This window comes from Manduca sexta, chromosome 25, assembly GCF_014839805.1.
Source record: "Manduca sexta isolate Smith_Timp_Sample1 chromosome 25, JHU_Msex_v1.0, whole genome shotgun sequence".
Taxonomy (NCBI): Eukaryota; Metazoa; Arthropoda; class Insecta; order Lepidoptera; family Sphingidae; genus Manduca; species Manduca sexta.
In genome coordinates, this window is record NC_051139.1 from 15769091 (window position 1) to 15784169 (window position 15079).

Consider the following 15079-nt stretch of genomic DNA (forward strand, 5'->3'; position numbering starts at 1 on the left):
CCGTGGGACGTAATAAAATTTATATTCTATACTAAATTTCTACAGTAAACATACAACATGAACCTACTAATACCAGAAATGTAAAAAAATCTACTCACTTCTATAGATATTTAAATTATTGTTATCATAGTATTAAGTTAGATGGAAAACCTAATAAATAAATAAAATATAATATAAAGAAAAACAAAGTCCCCTTTTCTGTCTGTCTGTATGTTATCGATTTTCTCAAAGTCTACTGAACGGACTTTTTTAAATTTGGTATGGAGATAGTTTATGACCCTCAAAAGGGTACTTTCTATCCCGAGAAAAAATATAGCGGGACTTTTGACCCAGAAAACTCATTCACGCGGGCGAAGCCGCGAGCAAAAGCTAATTTAATACAATTTCTTCTATGGATCTCCTGATTTTGCCTTTCGAACTAAGACCGGTAAGGCTAGCCGCAATTAAGATATTACTTTAAGTCGTACATATACGTTCGATTCTTGTATGAATAAAACATTCACAATGGTTGCTTGTTCACACTTAATTTTTCCCTATTCTGTTTCTAAACCTATATCTCGTCACTTACCATCAGTCGAGCGGTACCATCTCGTCTAAAGATAAAAAAAATCCATCTGTCATCGAAAAACATATCTCAAAACTTTTGAATAAATAGTATGTAAACCCTCGCCGAAATAAAATGGAAACGTGATTGATGAAATCAGACAGTTTGCGAACAAAAAGGTTCGCAGCTAACTTTCCCTGGTTACGGGTTCAAATTAATATATATTTTGCGCTTCCTTATTCGCTAATTGTTGTGAAAAGTAATATGTTCTCATTTACGTGTGTTGGTAACACGATCAATTTATGTAGCAAGATTTTTTGTTTGTTTAGCCGTCCTAATGTTTGGACCCAATGGTCTGTTTCTAGAAATTCTTGCTAGTAAAGGATACATATTAATTATAGTTTATAATGATTTCTTATGTTTACGCGAATGTTAGACATGGAAATTTTAGATTACAGATTTTATATTACAATTTTCTCCCGACGTTTGACTTTGCAGCCTTCGTGGTGGCGGGACCGACTGAGGTGTTGGTCATCCGAAAATTCTGTTACTATATCTACCTACATTTTACAATTATACAATGCTTTTGCTGTTGACGGTCCGATCTACGCAAAAAATAATATAAATAACCGCGCTAAAATTCGTAAAATAATTTTACTTCAATGTAGTTTAGAACCTTAGAACTCTTTGTATCTTACCCTTGCCTGAGTGCGATAAGGAAATTACCTATACCGTTTATACAGCAATTTTTGACCCCTATCTTAAATAAAGTAATTAGGTAGGTACGTGTTATATAAGCTTATATTAGCAAGAAATAAGGAAAAACTCAAAGAAACCACTCTAGATATTTGTACACTGTTTATATATCGCTTCGCAAAGCCTAGCCAACAATTTGTCATGCGCAGACATTTGGAACAGTTCATTTAAAATAATCAAAATATTGACCAATAATTAGGTAGGTACAACTTAAACAAAATATTGTCCCGGCGCGGCGTATAATGCTGTGTTGGTAAATTTTTAACAGGTTTAACGGTGACCTGCTTATTAAACTTCCTTAATCCCAAAGGTTTTCACGGTTTGTCGAGTTTCTCCACGATTGTAGGTATGCAGAGGAAATTAAGAAAATATCACACTGAAACTGCAGTGTCGTATAACAATTTGTTTACAGTATGATAGCTTATAATTTTTTCTGGCTATTTTCTATTTTATTAATGATAGTCGGATTTAATACAGACTAGTTACAAACATATTGTATTTTTGTTGCAAAATAAATTTCTTTTTTTCTTTCTTATTATTAATTGTGGTAATTTTTACCTCGTTCCTCAGGCAATTTAGATATTGTTTTATGAAATAAAAATACATACTTATCTTCTTAAAAATAACACTTTACAATACTTTACTCGAACCATTGATGTAAAATAAGAAAGTGTAAGTTTCGAAAAAAAAAAATACAGAGTAATTTCGGACGACTAACACCTCAGTCCGCCCCGTGACCATAAACGCTGCAGTCTTCGAAACGTCGGAAGACAACTATAATACAAAAACCGTGATATATTCCGCAAAATAGTTTTATTTCAATGTGTAAACATAAAAAAATCATTAAACAAGTACCTACATTTCTAATATTTACACCTATAATATTTCATACCCTAAATGTATCTGTTTATCAAATTTTGTTATGAAATGTGAATCTGAAAATTAGAAAAATAAAACACTAAAATATTTATACAATACGTTCATATGATATGTATACGATATGTCGAGACGTATCGTATGGCCAAAATATCGTATTGAATATCGGTTGATCGTATAGTGCTTTATCGATACATCGCAGCGTAATGTAATTGTCGTTAAATATGCAATTAATTTTAAAAATTGCTTTCATATCTCTATAATATTGTATCACTTTCAATTAATAATATTGTATTTGTATTGTGGTTAATATTGTATCACTTTCAATGAAATTGCGCCGGTGCGCGTCGACTTGCAATCTCAGGCACTGGCCGTTTGATATAATCTATACATAATATTATAAAACAAAGTCCTCTATTCTGTCTGTATGTTATAGATTTTCTCAAAATATACGGAACAGATTTTTATGAAATTTGGTATGAAGATAGCTTAAGGCCCTGGGAAGGTTGTAGGTTACTTTCTATCCCGGTAAAATATATAACGGGACTTTTATCCCGGAAAACCCCTTCAAACGGGTGAAGTCGCAAGCAAAAACTAATCAAGTATATAATATTATGTTTGTGGTTTATGGCTGATTTAGCGTATGTTAATTAAGTCAGGTGGCCAGTAAAAATAGTACTGTGTTTTGGTTGTGTTGTTGTTTGACGTAACTTGTGCTGAAATACTTACTTAGTTGTCGCAGTTGGGACATGGAATATGTTTTAAACCCTTTGCTTTTTTTGTATCATGTATACCGCGACATTAAAATTATTCTTTCTTTCTAATGAGAAACCGCAACGTTAGATTTTACATCTAATGCCGCGTAATTGTACTACCTACAATGTTGATATCGATAAAAAGTATTTAGTATTGCTTTACAGTGTAAAAATAAAAACAGTACTGGATACCCCAGTTTTGTGAAGACCTAGCTACATTTCTAACATCTAATTAACATTTCAGACACAATATTTCTGGGTTTAGTTTGAATTAAAAAAGCTTTGTGCGAAGCTTCGGATAAATATCGTTAGCGAGCGGGCGAACTTCCAGAGCTTTATTTATGGCTTTGTTTTGGCGAATTTTTAAACAAAAGCCTCATTTCTTATTCACTACCTATTCTCGATACGAAATTACTGAATTTCACAAAGTGCTAGTCGAATTTGCTTATAAGTTTTGTATAATACCATCTTAATCATATTTTTCTAATATTTTCTTATCGGTGGCGTTTATGACCTATGCGGTACGAATACAACTATGGCGCTGAATTCCGGAGTTCGAATTCCGGGTAGAGCCAAAAATAATTGTAACTAGGTTTTTCCAACTTAAAAATTACTCGTCCTAGCTCAGAGTTTTATATCCCACCACCAGCACATCATTATTTTTTATTTTATTTCTGAGAGCTGCGTTAATCAAACAAGCCTAAATCCAAACTTTCCGAGAAGTTAAGTAACCAATAGCAAACGTAAATCCTGGTATCTGAGAAACCTACCTCCATGAAACTACGACCTCCATTTAATCTCACTTAACAGAATCCAATAAAGAAAACTATTAGAAACTCGGCCAAAGTAATTCCCAACTAACCGGCGCAAACAAATCACCAAATAACATATTGGATCGAAAAGTAATAAAATTATGTTGAAGCAAGTTCGCATTCTTTTGTTGGAAGTTGTAAAGGGCTTGTTTTATTTGTGTAAGAGATGGGTGTTGTGTCTAAAAAAATATCAAGCATATAAACCCTGTAAAATATACAATTCACAGGTTCGTTCTCACGTTGCGTTTCTAACTAGAACCACATATTCGTCTTTATCTTTGCTAACATTGCGCCAAAAATGATCCATGAGTCACAAGTATTTTTGCCAAAGTCTCGGACGCTGTGACATCTTGTCACTAACATTTCAAATAAGACAAAGACTTATTAGCAATTGATAGTAACTTTTGGAGCACAAAAACTCCGATTTCGGGTCTATAACTAACTATAATGTTTAATATCTTTAGCTGAACTATACAGAAAGCTCCATATATGATTGGAAATATTTATTTACTATTAGCAAAGGTTACACTACATCGAATGTACACCAGTAACATTTTTCTTTCATCGTTATAGAAACCACTATGCTAGATACATTATCAGCAAGCTAAATACATACTGTTAGGATAAAAATATTCTTGTAAGAGTATTTGTGATACCTTTTGCTTAAAACACCGAGCGTTTGATAGACCAAGGTAGTTTGTCGTTGACAAGTCGTATCGGTAAGATGGTAAAATATTAGTGAAAATATTTATGTAGTCAGTGATAAGTAGTTCTTTTTCTTTATTCAAAATCGCTTCAGTTCCTAACAATACACATAAAACTCTCAACAAATCCTACGAATCGTTACATTATAAAGTGATTTTAGTCAAGCTTATACTATTTAAAAAGATTTAAGAAGGATGAAATCAAATTCCCTAACCAGGAAACCGCCAAATCCTCCAACAATTTAACATTGAAATACAGTTCCCCCAAACTCCGAGATTAATTAAAGAATATTCGACATTCTCCGTTTTTGTCGTTAATTCCTGTTAACTCATTATAAGAACGATTATTGGCTTCCACGGAGTTCTGTCTTGTATCCGTTTTTAATGAGTTTTCTTTAACGTTTTCTTAGTAATTTTAATTAAGCGGTATTAAAGTTTATAAACTTGATTTTTTTAGGCATTGGTGTCTTAGAGAACAGCCTAAGGGCTACTACTTGCAATAAGACTGTCAGTTCTTAATTTTGTTATTTAAATCCGCTTATTTTTAATATTTAAATTTTTATAATCAATATCACTGGTCAGTAGCAATAAACTTGATTACCTGCTGCTACTTAATTAAAATAACATTGCATTTTGACAACCTTTTTTTTGACTATAATACTATTAGCCCTATATTGTTTTCCTTCACCGTTAAAGTAAGCGATAATTCACAAAGAATACACGTCACATATTTTGTAGAAAAGTCAGAGGTGTGTGCTCTTGGGATTTAGGCTTGCAGACATTCGTCTCGGCAGTCCGTTCCACACCCAACTATGCTATCGCCGCTACTTTTACAATCAATATGTCTGATCAAGAGCAATACTTTATTAAAATTACATTACCTTTTAATCAACTTTCTCCCTTTGACAAACAAAATACATATTTTTATTGCAATAACCACAATCTCATTAAATTTTAACAATGTTTTTGTCAATAAAATAATGAATAAATTAACACGTAAACCCGCATTACCCCAGAGATTCGACAATGAATCACAGATAACATCGGTTTTGTGTCAGAACGGAGATTACGCAGTTTTTAAAACGATATACGTGTTAGCGGAGTTTTGGGGAATTTTTATTTGAAATTATGATGTAACTTTTTGACGACAAAGTCGGATTGGAACATTGTTTGTATGAAAAAATAATACGCAACATTCACTCTTATTCTGGGCTTGATTATTTTGGGAGGCATGTATGAGTTGTGAAAGACTTTCAATTTTGCAATTCAATTGAAATAATTATTTGCGGACAAGACATCAGCGCAGTTTTTGACAAAGTAACGTTGCTTAATAAATATAACAAAATTATTAAAGTATATTAACAAAAAATAATAAACTTTACTCCTCAATGAGAATTCTCTACTTTATAACGTTAGTTTCTATGCAACTAGACGTTATGAACTAAAATATATACGTTTAAAATTATTTACTAGTTATAATATAAAATTAATGTAATATTATATAGGATAACTATATGTAATTTGATTATTAAAAAATAATGTATACCATATTTCAAATCACGTCATGAAAAACACATACACAACTTCAACTATGTATACGTCATGTAATAATACTTTAGTCAGAACTTAGAAATCCAATCAAAACAACAATAAGACCGCTTTTTTGAGGTTATGTCCGGCATAACCTCAAAGTCATTACTTCCATTTCAAACCCAACAAAGGCGGGAAATCAGAACATCGGTTAGCAGTTATTAAACACGACAAAGGAAACAAGAGTGGACTCTATTAACGAATGTCATGGCTTTCTGAAGTGTTCCAGAAATCGTTCTAGATGTTTCGATTAAACTACTTTGTTTTTTGTAGTTTTTATTCTGATTTGAACTTAGGTATTTTGCTATGTTTTTTGGGTAAAACAGAAATGTGAAATGCAAATGACTTAATCATTATACTTAATTAGACGGAAATCGTTCCGCGTAATGCAAGTGCAAATAATATTGTGTCCCCTGATATGTATGCTTGGGTATTTATATTCGTAGATTTAATAGTTGGATATTGTGCCACGAACAATCAACGGCGGACCATAGACGATGTTAATACTTCTGGCTGGCTCGATTGAAGGGTTTTGGCTTGGCTACACATGGCTAGCTTTGGCATGTGGTGTGCTGTTTATTATCTTTAATAGTAAAATAATTATACACGAATACTTTGTCTGATGAAACGCTATAATTGAAATAATTGTGTTAATGAGTAAGTGACATTAAATTACAATGATTATAATTAAAAAAGAAAATATATTTCATAACAAATCAAATGAAAAGTGTTCCGTACGAACACAAACAAATTTCTGAGAATAACTTATAAGAATTGATGTACTTAAAACCAATAGCAACAAATAGGCAGCTAATATTTCCATTTAGGAAGGTTTAGATTCTTCAAATTCGTTCCAATGGCGTATTTACTTCTTTATTATCTTTAATATATTTTAATATTCCATATCATTGCTACATTACAAATTCTATTATGAAAAAATAGCGCCCGACGTTTATATCCTTAAGAAATATTGGATGGTAAGCTTCGCAATACCTTGTTATTTTATTTCTACCTTGTTATTTTATTTCATTTTTAATTTATCGTAATCCTAACAACGCTCATCATGAAGCTACATAGCTACGCCGGCAAAGAAATGAGATTTACGTTCTTTTACAGGCTTTGTTCGAAAATTTCAATTTTTATTTATTGTTTTGAATGATGAGTCGAGCTTGCCGTTTGCTTGAAGGTAAGCTATACGACCGCCCATAAACAGAAACACCATCCAACACCTTGAATTACAAAGTACTGTTTGGTTTTCTACTGTGGTCGCCATCCTAAGACATGAGATGTTAAGTCTTATTATGTTCAGTAGTTAAGTATAATAGCAAGTAGGCTACAATGTTCTTCAAACCGGAAAACAACAGTGGCTACCCACTGCTGCTTCGCAGCAGAAATAGACTTTGCGGTGGTACTTACTCAGGCGGACTCTCATAAATGAGAGACCTACCACCTTTAAAATAATGGAAATCAATTATTTTCTTTACCAAACTAGCTGAAACCGCTCCAGAAATCCACGACACCATTTATCAAACGACATTCAACTCTAAAATATTCTCTGCTACATTATTCCACGCAAAAATCACACCGACAACCGGAATAATACCGTGAAAAGTTGAACAAAACGTCAGACGTGATTATTGGGAAAAAACTGGCATGTGCCACCGGGCCGCCGGACACGAGCCGCTTTGTACGGAACGGAATCAACCGGCCAAACCGCTCCCTTTCATCACGAGCGATCGGTTCTGGAAATTTGTAATTTGTTACAAAGTTTATGTTTGGTCTGACGTCGTTCTAGTTTTTGTTATTTTTGTATCGTAAATACGGTTTGGAAAGCAAATTGATGACGCATATCAAGGAAATGGAGGAACGGAATCTCGATTCATTGGTGAGACTGCAACGAAATGTATCAAATAAATGGATGTGTGTGATAAATGTCGACTGCTCCGAACAAATCGAGAGACAAATATCGAAGTAAAAGGTAATTAACCTCAGGTATGCGGACATTTATAGGAGGAGAAGCTAGATGAAAACCGTCACGAATGGAATTTACGGTGCAATTTAGCGAGTTGTTATCCTTGTAACATTGGATAGCACAGACATTCTTTGACATATTTATTGAAAATTTAGTATAAATTTGGTTCATATGCTTTAAATGAAACGTTGTGCCTGTATATACCTCATAGGGGATGAAAAGCATGAGTATTTAAATCGATAATACATTTTTAAACTGACAAGGCACACTGCCTACGCTAGACTGTATGCTTACCTTCCCATTATTCCTTTATCTACATAATCTATATTAGAAAATGGAATTCTTGCCGTTGAATAGCATTACTAAGCAATATCCTTGATAGAGCCTTCGGCAGTAAGGACGTGTGCGCCTCGTGCGCGGAACATATTAAAATGTAAGGGCGTACAAACGCGCCATATTGCGATACTACGACTCTTAGGGTTCCTTATCTGTTGATAGGTTTTGGACCCTTTCTATGGATTATTTCAAGTGGGTCACTCTAAGATTCTTAAATATTGATTAGTGTTATTGTTAGTCACTCTTCGAATGTCTAATGGTAGTTTCAATATAGCTGTATTTAACTGGTGAAAAGAAAATACTTCGTTCACTCGGCTTGCAATTTCATCATAAAATCTATATTTTAAAATGAAATTCGCAAGCCAAGTTAGTTTAGTTGCTAGAATGGTGTTTGCGAATTTCATCACAAAATATAGTTTAGAATCGGTGGCGAATTTCAGAAATACCTTTCTGGTCTCTTGGAATTAACACGCAAAACTAACCCCTATAACATAAGTGTAAATTAATCGTGTCTATATTGATAATCCTAGGTATTCTTCGATCCAGAACCCCACCATCCATTCCATCACGCTTAGCCATCTAATAAAGCTCAGGTGCACCCACAAGTGAATATTAAAACGTTATTTTATCATACTTAATTTGAATGTGGAATGGGCTTGGATTACCCGTGTAATGTCTTCAGACTTCGGTAACCGGAGACGGAAGATAAAAAGCCAATGAGAGCGAAAGGGACAAAGGATCACGTGACCCGAAAGAGTAATTGGCCGTTTTGTTTTGAATCGTGAAAGTGAATCGCGAGGCAATTTAAAATGGAGATCTTTAGCGAGTCGCTAGGGCGCTTTTTGTAGTGGAAATCTCAATTGGAAATTGGGTGGAATTTCTTTTGTTTTTCCTTACATGCCGTATTAACAGATCTACGCTTCCATGAATCATCCTACTGAAAGAAGCTGATAACTAATAGTAAAGTTATAACTGTTGATATTAATTAAATTCGTGTCATATATTATGTGGTCTGATACGGCTGGGGAAATATAAAATTATACTTAAACCTACCCCTGTAAAGGAATAAACACGTGATGTCTCCAAAGATACTAACATTCCAGCCAAAAAATACATCCACCCACAAACATCCTTAATTGAACTAAACCGTTTAACATTACTAGACAATTGCTCAAATTGGACACAACCCAACTCTTATGGGCCTCATCAAAATTCAAACGAGGCGGCCATTCGTCTCACCAACAACGCTCAACGCTTGTAGTGCAATCGTCGTGTAGTTAGGGCAATTTTGGCAAGCCCCCTTGGCAATGTTGAATTATACTAACGATTGTTCATGGCCTTTTTGAGAGGTGATGATTGATAGTTTGTGGTTTAAATGTGAATTGGTTATTAAAGGCAATGAAATAATAGCTTAGCTTGGGCTCATGTCCTCATCGGTGAGGATCGCGACACGCTTTCTTTTTGTACACCCCTACCTGCCGGCCCGAGATGGCTTCTTTGTTCTATATTGTGTTTTTTTTTTTTTATCAATTTTATCCCTAATGATTTCTTATGTTTACGCGAATGTTAGACATTGAAATTAATCTAATTTTCAGATTCTATCGCGGTTAGTATTTTATTTTTCTCCCGACGTTTCGAAGACTTTGCAGCCTAATATAGATATAATATAGAAATACTAAAAATGTAATATTATATTGAAATTAAAAAAAAATTCGGATTCTATCGCGGTTAATATTTTAGTATTTTATTTTCTATTTGTATTTTCAGACTTCGAGACACTGTGAGCTCATTCTGCGTAGATAGGATCACCAACAGCTAAAAAAATTTAAAAAGTTGTATAATTGTAAAATGTAGGTAGATATTTTAACTTCGACTTTACGGATGAACAACACCTCAGTCCCCCCTGTGACCATGAAGGCTGCAAAGTCTTCGAAACGTCGGGAGAAAAATAGAATATTAACCACGATAGAATCCGAAAATTAGTTTAATTTCAATGTCTAACATTTGCGTAAACATAAGAAATCATTATGTAATATTATATTCAAACAAAATATCATTCCATAACACTAATTTTTATCCATGACAGGCTCTAAGAAACGTCACGAGCCGCAAAACCCGCCCTCCCAATATTGTCGCCGCGGTAACTTGTTGCAAACTGGACCGCTGCCAGACATGTGCGGGATAAATCTGTTTATGGCCGGATTTGTACTAAAGGTCATATTACTGGAAAACTTTCACTGCCTCGGTGTGGTTGTATTGCGCATGCGGTACGGCAGCCAGGCTGTCTCAGGTTCAATTCCAGTCAAAGTAATGTTATTGTGTTACCAGCTTTGAAGTCTTGAATTGTGTAAATGGAAAAGTTAGTACCGAATATAATTTATTTGCTTAAATCATTATCAGTGACATGAAGATTTTCAGACGGACCTGTCAAAAACCTGTATTCAGCGTGTTCTTAATTATCCATTGTTGATATTTATTTAGTACTACCTAAAACATACCTTGTGTCTGTTACTTAAAGTTTAAAGTGTATTTATAAAGCATGAATGAAGGAAATGATAGCCCAGTTGGTTGGTTTCAAAACCAAATAGCACACACCTCTGACTCTTTTAATAAGTTATATGGGTATTGTTTATCAATTATCGCTCGCTTGAACGGTAAAGGAAACCATCGTGAGGAAACCTGCATACCTGAGAAGTCCCTTGTAAAAATATTGAAGGTGTGTGAAGTGTACCAAGCCGTACTAGGCCCACGTGGTGGACTAAGGCTTAATTCCTCTCGATCGTAGAGAAGGCCCGTGCCCAGCAGTAGAACAATATACCTTATAATATAGGGCTGATATTATTATATTATTATTATATTAGTAAGAATCCCGAAAGAACCCCCTTGACCGACGGTTCATTTCACACATGACTAGATTTTAATTATCCTGTGCGAATTCATACTGCACATTCTAAAGATATTGTCAATGGATAGGACGCCGAGATATCTTAATTATTATCAGCCAATGTATTACTAGCCTTACAGCATGTTTTACAGCGTTTAAATGAATGCTATAAGATAAATAATTAACAGTTAATGTAGAGGACTATTCTCATTTGACTACTATTTAGGAGCTTAATTACAAGCGTGACTTTTGTATTTGGTCAACTTATAATAATTATATTTGGCGAGCGCAATTTACTAAACCGTCGTGAAAATGTCTTAGCACTTTAGTATATTCAGGAAAGCTTTTTGGTTAGATTTTTTTATTTATTTGCACTTATATATATATATATATATATATATATATATATATATATATATATTTGTATAACACATTCTACAATTAGTCTTAAAACGATAAACAGTTTTCTTAAGAAACTACATATAGAAAGAAATACAAGTACATTCAAAACGCTACTTATAGGGTGACTTTTGATCTTCTTTTTTATAAATTTCTGCTCTTTGATAAATAGTAATTTGTTCCAGTTTTTTCTATAAACTACCCACAGAGAGACAAATACAATCCTTTTATCTATAGATTTCCTTCTATTAGTGGTGTAAACCGCGGAACAGTTTTACCTCTTTTTTCTGTACTGGGTGTTAAATGAACTTTGAAGCAGTTTTAGAGTGCTATTGAGTTCTTTGCGAACACGCCTCGAGAAGGTTCAGTTTGTTTATACCAATGTAAGAATATTGGGTTGGAATAATAAGATTCCAGTCTGTAGTCGGGATTAGCAGCATAATAGCAATAATACTTGACGGACCTTTTAATGTATTTGTATATTACACCGTATGTAACGTGCAAATCAATAAAGAAGATATAAATACTGAACTGATATCAAAAATATTTTGATTACACCAATTAGGAAGTATATCCTTTTGAATAAAAAAAGAATTATCCAAATCAGTTAATAAAATAAAAATACACTTCGAAATGATAACTTCCTTTGTTTATGTTGTTTAAAAAGGTGATACATATTGTAAGTTTATCACTTGACTTCCATATGACAGTGTTCCAAGTGGACATAAGATAAGGTTACATATCCTCTATAATGCAACTGTATATATAATAGAACTAGCTTTTACCCGCGGCTCCGCCCGCGTTAAACAGTTTTTTAGGCTAAAGTTTTCCGTTATAAAAGTAGTAGTTTCCCGGGAGCCTCTCAAACTGTCTCCATACCAAATTTCATCTTAATACGTTGGGTAGTTTTTGAGTTTAACACGTTCAGGCAGACATGCAGCGAGGGACTTTGTTTTATAATATATTTTTTAGAAATTTTTAAGAGGAATAATCCCATCATACATCATTGTTGCATAACTTTAACCGTTTACGCAGCGCACGCAACGGAAGCTCTCAAAACTAATAATTTTTCCCCGTTTTTGCAACATGTTTCATTACTGCTCCGCTCCGATTGGTCATAGCGTGATGATATATAGCCTATAGCACTCCAGGAACAAACGGCTATCCAACACAAAAAGATTTTTTCAGTTCAAACACGGTAGTTCCTGAGATTAGCCATTACTGCTCCGCTCCTATTAGTCATAGCGTGATGATATATAGCCTATAGCACTCCAGGAACAAAGTGCTATCCAACACAAAAATAATTTTTACAGTTCGATCTGATAGTTCCTGAGATTAGCCATTACTGCTCCGCCCCTATTGGTCATAGCGTGATGATATATACCCCATAGTACTCCACGAACAAAGTACTATCCAACACAAAAATATTTTTTCAGTTTGAACCGGTAGTTCCTGAGATTAGCCATTACTGCTCCGCTCCTATTGGTCATAGCGTGATGATATATAGCCTATAGCACTACACTAATAAAGAGCTATCCAACACAAAAAGAATTTTTCAGTTCGAACCGGTAGTTCCTGAGATTAGTCATTACTGCTCCGCTCCTATTGGTCATAGCGTGATGATATATAGCCTATAGCACTCCACGAACAAAGGGCTATCCAACACAAAAAGATTTTTTCAGTTTGGACCGGTAGTTCCTGAGATTAGCCATTACTGCCCCGCTCCTATTGGGTATAGCGTGATGATATATAGCCTATAGCACTCCACGAACAAAGGGCTATCCAACGCAGAAATAATTTTTCAGTTTGGACCGGTAGTTCCTGAGATTAGCCATTACTGCCCCGCTCCTATTGGGTATAGCGTGATGATATATAGCCTATAGCACTCCACGAACAAAGGGCTATCCAACGCAAAAAGAATTTTTCAATTTGGACTGGTAGTTCCTGAGATTAGCGCGTTCAAACAAACAAACAAACAAACAAACAAACAAACTCTTCAGCTTTATATAATAGTATAGATGAGATGAATGAGATGGCTGGTTTGATATAACATATTATAACTGGATATTTTTCTATAATGATTTCTTATGTTTACGCGAAACATATTGAAATAAATCTATTTTTTACTACATTATAATATAAAAACCGCTGTAAAATCCGGAAAGACAGTTTTATATTAATGGTTATTTTTCAATTTTCGAACAACGGAAAATACTGGTTAAATATCGGTGTGTTTAGAATCTGGCAAAAAACACGTTATGACTCCTTGTCGTTTTATTGGGATTGGTTTGACTAACACGTGACTGAAGTTTTAGTCTCTCAATCACAAACATCAAAATTAAACCACATTGACTTACAAGTCGCGTGTTTTTGGAAAATTTAGGATGCTTAAATGTATTTCGACACACGGTAATTATACTGGCCATTGTTTGCATTCTATTTTCTTGAATTTATAACTTATGTGTCAAAATTATGTTTGAAAAACTGAGTGAAAAACATTCTAAATGCTTAAAAACCGCAACAACACATTAATAACAGTCAATACATCAACAAAACACATTAAAAAATGATTTTAAATTTCGAACATTGCAATTCCATTTAAAAACTCGTTAAAATGTTTTCAAAACATAACAAGTCGAATAGCTCGGTTTTTTTTATTTACCCGACGCGACGTTCCGTTGGACGTTCGCAAAATTCCAATAGAGTGTCATTTAACACAAAGGGGCTAATTAATATTTCGATGGAGCCTTTCGTTGTTAGACTCGTTTCTTGGCATTATTGAACGGTTCCTATAATGAGAGGCCAGAGGAGCTCTACTCTGTTTATTTTTACACTAATGAAAAATTTAACAATAAATTACTTGTTCATTTTTAAAGGGTATATTTGCATAGAAATTGTATTGGAATATTTCTATTTGTGGTATTGTAGTGTTTTTTTATAATTTTATGTCAGTAATTATACAATATTCCATAGTGAACAGTGACGCAGTGCAGTGTCGTTCAGAAATTTTTAATTAAACATGTTATGGCTATTTATTATTAGCATCAGGCATAAAAATGCTGTTATACGTGCACGGCTAAGTGATCTCACTGATGGTAAGTGGAGTGGGGTCCAATAGAAGGTCGATTGACGAAAGATCCCTCGGCAGTCGACATAATTATGCCGGCCTGTTGGTACCGAATATATGAAGGCTGATCCCGGAACGCGACACTCTTACGTAGGCCATTATGGGTTTTAACACCTTGTTTACGGAGGTCGTTATTCAGGTGGATATAAATATATCCTATCACCAGCAAAACTTCTGTTTGGTCTTGTCTCTTCTCTCTTTAGAAAACTATTTGTATTACGTAATGATTTCTTATGTTTAAGCGAATGTTAGACATTGAAATTAAATTAATTTTCGGATTCTATTGTGGTGTTAGTATTTTATTTTCTCCCGACATTTCGAAGA